At 41.1% G+C, this 7149-nt stretch overlaps 1 non-coding gene across 1 annotated transcript; it reads right to left on the minus strand.

The window, feature by feature from the left end:
* Positions 1-216: 216 nt before the first annotated feature.
* On the minus strand, positions 217-324 carry LOC112767963 (small nucleolar RNA R71). The gene has a single exon (XR_003185402.1). It is a non-coding gene; the product is annotated as a small nucleolar RNA R71 (small nucleolar RNA).
* Positions 325-7149: the final 6825 nt, after the last annotated feature.

Here is a 7149-nt window from a genome sequence, read left to right on the forward strand (position 1 = left end):
GATCCTCATCAGTTCTTAGCTGAATTCTTGCAAATTTGTGACACTGTCAAGACCAATGGGGTTGATCCTGAGGTTTACAAGCTTATGCTTTTTTCCTTTGCTGTAAGAGACAGAGCTAGGACATGGTTGGACTCACAACCTAAAGAAAGCCTGAACTCTTGGGAAAAGCTAGTTAATGCCTTCTTGGGAAAGTTTTTTCCACCTCAAAAATTGAGTAAGCTTAGAGTGGAAGTCCAAACCTTCAGACAGAAGGAAGGTGAATCCCTCTATGAAGCTTGGGAAAGATACAAGCAATTGATCAGAAGGTGTCCTTCTGACATGCTTTCAGAATGGAGCATCATAGGTATCTTCTATGATGGTCTGTCTGAACTGTCCAAGATGTCATTGGACAGCTCTACTGGAGGATCTCTTCATCTGAAGAAGACACCTGCAGAATCTCAGGATCTCATTGAAATGGTTGCAAATAACCAATTCATGTACACCTCTGAAAGGAATCCTGTGAATAATGGGACTAATCAGAAGAAAGGAGTTCTTGAAATTGATACTCTGAATGCCATACTAGCTCAGAATAAGATATTGACTCAACAAGTCAATTTGATTTCTCAGAGTCTGTCTGGAATGCAAGCAGCAACAGGCAGTACTAAGGAAGCTTCCTCTGAAGAAGAAGCTTATAATCCTGAGAACCCAGCAATGGAAGAGGTGAATTACATGGGAGAACCCTATGGAAACACCTATAATCCTTCATGGAGAAATCATCCAAATCTCCCATGGAAGGATCAACAGAGACCTCAACAAGGTTTCAACAACAATAATGGTGGAAGAAATAGGTTTAGCAATAGTAAGCCTTTTCCATCATCTTCTCAGCAACAGACAGAGAATTCTAAGCAAAGCCATTCTGACTTAGCAACCATAGTCTCTGATCTAATTAAAACCACTCAAAGTTTCATGACTGAAACAAGGTCCTCCATTAGAAATTTAGAGGCACAGGTGGGTCAGCTGAGCAAGAAAATTACTGAACTCCCTCCTAGTACTCTCCCAAGCAATACAGAAGAGAATCCAAAAAGAGAGTGCAAGGCCATAAACACGTCTCACATGGCCGAACCTGGAGAGGAGGAAGAGACAGTGATTTCCACTGAGGAAGACCTCAATGGACGTCCACTAACCTCCAAGGGGTTCCCTAATGAGGAACCATGGGAATCTGAGGCTCACACTGAGACCATAGAGATTCCATTGAATTTACTTTTGCGATTCATGAGCTCTGATGAGTATTCTTCCTCTGAAGAGGATGAAGATGTTAGTGAAGAGCAAGTTGCTAACTACTTTAAAGCAATCATGAAGCTAAATGCCAGGTTGTTTGGTAATGAAACTTGGGAGGATGAACCTCCATTGTTCATCAAAAAACTGGATGACTTGACTAGGCAGAGATTACCTCTGAAGAGACAAGACCCTGGAAAATTCTTAATCCCTTGTAACATAGACACCATGACCTTTGAGAAGGCTCTGTGTGACCTGGGGTCAAGTATAAACCTTATGCCTCTCTCTGTAATGGAGAAGCTAGGGATCATTGAGGTACAAGCTGCAAGAATCTCACTGGAGATGGCAGACAATTCAAAGAAACAAGCTTATGGACTTGTAGAGGATGTCTTGGTAAAGGTTGAAGACCATTACATCCCTGCTGATTTTATAATCCTAGAGACTGGGAAGTGTGTGGATGAGTCCATCATCTTTGGCAGACCCTTCCTAGCTACAGCAAAAGCTGTAATTGATGTTGACAGAGGTGAATTGATCATTCAAGTGAATGAAGATTCCCTTGTGTTTAAGGCTCAAGGATATCCCTCTGTAACCATGGAGAAGAAGCATGAAGAGCTTCTCTCAATACAGAGACAAACAAATCCCTCACAGTCAAACTCTAAGTTTGGTGTTGGGAGGTTCCAACATTGCTCTAAACATCTGTGAGGCTCCATGAGAGCCACTGTCAAGCTACTGACATTAAAGAAGCGCTTATTGGGAGGCAACCCAATCTTTAACTATCTATATTGAATTTCTATTTTCTTTTGTTATTTTATGTTTTCTGTAGGTTGATGATCATGTGAAGTCACAAAACAATTGAAAAAACAAAAACAGAAGGAAAAACAGTATTAAAAATAGAACACCCTGGAGGAGAAACTTACTGGCGTTTAAACGCCAGTAAGGGTAGCAGAATGGGCGTTAAACGCCCAGTCTGACACCATTCTGGGCGTTTAACGCCAGAAATGGGCAGCAGCCTGGCGTTTAACACCAGGATTAGCAGCAAGGGGCTTTTTGCATGCCACATGGTACAGGGATGAGAAATCCTTGATACCTCAGAATCTATGGACCACACAGGATCCCCACCTACCCCACCTCTCTCTCTCTTCTTCACCCATTCACCAATCACCTCAATACCTCTTCCCCAAAAACCCCTCACCTATCAAATCCCACCATTCTCTTCACCACTCACATTCATCCATCATAAAGCCCCACCTACCTCACAATTCAAATTCAAACCACTTTCCCTCCCAAACCCACCCATACATGGCCGAACCATACCCCCCTCCACTCCTATATAAACCCATCTTCACTCCTTCATTTTCACACAACATACACACTACCCATCCCCCTTGGCCGAAATACAAAGCCCTCTCCATCTCCTCTATTTCTTCTTCTTCTACTCTCTTCTTTCTTCTTTTGCTCGAGGATGAGCAACTTTCTAAGTTTGGTGTGGTAAAAGCTAAAGCTTTTTTTGTTTTTCCATAACCATTAATGGCACCAAAGGCCGAAGAAACCTCTAGAAAGAGGAAAGAGAAGGCAAAAGCTTTCACCTCCGAGTCATGAAAGATGGAGAGATTCCTCTCAAGGGTACATCAAGACCACTTCTATGAAGTTGTGGCCATGAAGAAGGTGATCCCCGAGGTCCCTTTTAAGCTCAAAAAGGGGGAATATCCAGAGATCCGACATGAGATCCGAAGAAGAGGTTGGGAAGTTCTCACCAACCCCATTCAACAAGTCAAAATCTTAATGGTTCAAGAGTTCTATGCCAATGCATGGATCACCAAGAACCATGATCAAAGTGTGAACCCGGACCCTAAGAACTGGCTTACAATGGTCCGAGGGAAATACTTGGATTTTAGTCCGGAAAACATAAGGTTGGCATTCAATTTGCCTATGATGCAATGAGATGCACACCCATACACTAGAAGGGTCAACTTTGATCAAAGGTTGGACCAAGTCCTCATGGACATCTGTGAAGAGGGCGCTCAATGGAAGAGAGATTCAAGAGGGAAGCCGGTTCAACTAAGAAGGCATGACCTCAAGCCCGTGGTTAGGGGATGGTTGGAGTTCATCCAACGCTCAATCATTCCCACTAGCAACTGGTCTGAAGTTACTATAGACCGGGCTATCATGATTCATAGCATCATGATTGGAGAGGAAGTAGAAGTTCATGAGGTTATATCCCAAGAACTCTACAAGGTAGCAGACAAGTCCTCTACTGTGGCAAGGTTAGCTTTCCCTCATCTCATTTGTCACCTCTGTAATTCAGCTGGAATTGACATAGAGGAAGACATCCTCATTGATGAGGACAAGCCCATCACGAAGAAAAGGATGGAGCAAACAAGAGATCCCACTCATGGACAAGAGCATGAGGAAACCCCTCATCATGAAATCCCTGAGATGCCTCAAGGGATGCATTTTCCTCCACAAAACTATTGGGAGCAAATCAACACCTCTCTAGGAGAATTAAGCTCCAACATGGGACAACTAAGGGTGGAGCACCAAGAGGATTCCATCCTCCTCCATGAAATTAGAGAAGACCAAAGAACCATGAGAGAGGAGCAATAAAGGCAAGGAAGAGACATTGAGGAGCTCAAGCACTCCATAAGATCTTCAAGAGGAAGAACAAGCCGTCATCACTAAGGTGGACCCGTTCTTTAATTTCCTTGTTCTTTATTTTCTGTTTTTCGAATTTTTATGCTTTATGTTTATTTACGTTTGTGTCTTTATTACATGATCATTAGTGTCTAAGTGTCTATACCTTAAAGCTATGAAAATGAATCCATCACCTTTCTTAAATGAAAAATGTTTTTAATTGAAAAAGAAAAAGAAGTGCATGAATCTCAAATTTTAAAACAGTTTAATTATTTTAATGTGGTGGCAATACTATTGTTTTTCTGAATGAATGCTTGAACAGTGCATATTTTTGAATTTGATTGTTTATGAATGTTAAAATTGTTGGCTCTTGAAAGAATGATGGGAAAAGGAGAAATATTATCTGATGATCTGAAAAATCATAAAATTGATTCTTGAAGCAAGAAAAAGTAGTGAAAAGCTTGTAGAAAAAAAAAAGAGAGGCGAAAAAAAAAGAGAAAAGAAAAAAGAAAGAAAAAGAAAAGCAAGCAGAAAAAGCCAATACCCCTTTAAACCAAAAGGCAAGGGTGAAAAAAATGATCCAAGGCTTTGAGCATCAGTGGATAGCAGGGCCCACAAGAATAAAATCCTTGCCTAAACGGCTAAACCAAGCTGTCCCTAACCATGTGCTTGTGGCGTGAAGGTGTCAAGTAAAAACTTGAGACTGAGCGGTTAAAGTCGTGGTCCAAAAGCAAAAAGAGTGTGCTTAAGAGCTCTGGACACCTCTAATTGGGGACTCTAGCAAAGTTGAGTCACAATCTGTAAAGGTTCACCCAGTTATGTGTCTGTGGCATTTATGTATCAGTGGTAATACTGGAAAACAAAATGCTTAGGGTCACGACCAAGACTCATAAAGTAGCTGTGTTCAAGAATCAACATACTTAACTAGGAGAATCAATAACACTATATGGGTTCTGAGTTCCTATAGATGCCAATCATTCTGAACTTCAAAGGATAAAGTGAGATGCCAAATCTGTTTAGAAGCAAAAAGCTAAAAGCCCCGCTCATCTAATTAATACTGATCTTCATAGATGTTTTTGGAATTCATTGTATATTCTCTTCTTTTAGTTGCTTGGGGACAAGCAACAATTTAGGTCACGCGTACGTGATGAGCGGATAATTTATACGCTTTTTGGCATTGTTTTTAGTATGTTTTTAGAATATTTTAATTAGTTTTTATTTTATTTTTATTAGTTTTTAAATAAAAATCACTCTTCTGGACTTACCTATGAGTTTTTATGTTTTTCTATGATTTCAGGTATTTTCTGGTTGAAATTGAGGGACCTGAGCAAAAATCTTATTCAGAAGCTGAACAAGGACTGCAGATGTTGTTGGATTCTGACCTCCCTGCACTCGAAGTGGATTTTCTGGGGTTACAGAAGCCCAATTGGTGCGCTCTCAATTGCGTTGGAAAGTAGACATCCTAGGCTTTCCAAAAATATATAATAGTCCATACTTTGCCTAAGATTTGATGGCCCAAACAGGCGTTCTAAGTCAGCTCAAGAATTCTGGCGTTTAACGCCAGAACTGGCACGAAAGCTGGAGTTAAACGCCCAAACTGGCACAAAAACTGGCGTTTAACTCCAAGAAAAGTCTCTACACATGGAAGCTTCAATGCTCAGCCCAAGCACACACCAAGTGGGCTCGGAAGAAGATTTCTGCATTAATTACTTATTTCTGTAAATCCTAGGCTACTAGTTCTCTATAAATAGGACCTTTTACTATTGTATTTTGGGGGGGGGGGGATCTTTGGACGTTTAGTCCCTAGACCTTGGAGGCTGCCATTTGGCCATGCTTACACCATTATCACTTTTTGTATTTTCAACGGTGGAGTTTCTACACACCATAGATTAAGGTGTGGAACTCTGTTGTTCTTCATGAATTAATACAAAGTACTATTGTTTTTCTATTCAATTCAAGTTTATTTCTTCTCCAAGATATTCATTCGCACCCAAGAACACGATGAATGTGATGATTATGTGACACTCATCACCATTCTCACTTATGAACGCGTGACTGACAACCACTTCCGTTCTACATGCAAACAAGCTTGAATGTGTATCTCTTGGGTTTCTAATCTAAGATTAGAACCTTCGTGGTATAGGCTAGAATTATTGGCGGTCATTCTTGAGATCCGAAAAGTCTAAACCTTGTCTGTGGTATTTTGAGTAGGATTTGGGATGGGATGACTGTGACAAGCTTCAAACTCGCGATTGTTGGGCGTGTGACAGACGCAAAAGGCTCAATGGATCCTATTCCAACATGATCGAGAACCGACAAATGATTAGCCGTGCGGTGACAGCGTGCGTAGAACATCTTCACTGAGAGGACGGGAAGTAGCCATTGACAACGATGATGCCCAACATAAAGCTTGCCATGGAAAGGAGTATGAATGATTGGAAGAAGGCAATAGGAAAGCAGAGGTTCAGGAGGAACAAAGCATCTTCATACGCTTATCTGAAATTCCAACCAAAGAATTACATAAGTATCTCTATCTTTATTTTATGTTTTATTTATCTTTTAATTATCAATTCTCCATCACCATCTGAATTCGCCTGACTGAGATTTACAAGGTGACCATAGCTTGCTTCAAGCCGACAGTCTCCGTGGGATCGACCCTTACTCACGTAAGGTATTACTTGGACGACCCAGTGCACTTGCTGGTTAGTTGTGCGGAATTGTGACAAAGTGTGATTCACGTTTAAGAGCTCCAAGTCCTTTGGCGCCATTGTTGATGATCACAATTTCGTGCACCAGTACGCGTCGATGGTCTTTTTCGCGTGTCACGCGTATGCGTTAGGTATGCACACGCGTCGATGAGCAATTTCACTTTTCACGCGTACGTGTCAGGCACGCCCTCGCGTTGTTTCTCGCTGGTTAGCTCCTTGGTTTCTTCTCTTTCTCTGCAGAAACTCCATCAAATCCATCCGAATGCTACCTAAAATAAATAAAATTGCACAAGACTCAATGTAGCATCCATAGTGGCTAAAAGATAATTAATTCTTGATTAAACTTAACAATTTAAATGCAAATTCACTTGGAAAAGATAGGAAAGATGCTCACGCATCACAACACCAAACTTGAATTGTTGCTTGTCCTCAAGCAACCAAACTAATATACGCTTAGAATGTGAATTTGCATGAGAATGTGAGAGTTCAATTAAGCTCATGTCTCTTCTTATAGTGGGGTACTGCAATTCTGAATAGTTTTGGAATCTCACTCTCC

This window comes from Arachis hypogaea, chromosome 17 (genome assembly GCF_003086295.3).
Source record: "Arachis hypogaea cultivar Tifrunner chromosome 17, arahy.Tifrunner.gnm2.J5K5, whole genome shotgun sequence".
Lineage (NCBI taxonomy): Eukaryota > Viridiplantae > Streptophyta > Magnoliopsida > Fabales > Fabaceae > Arachis > Arachis hypogaea.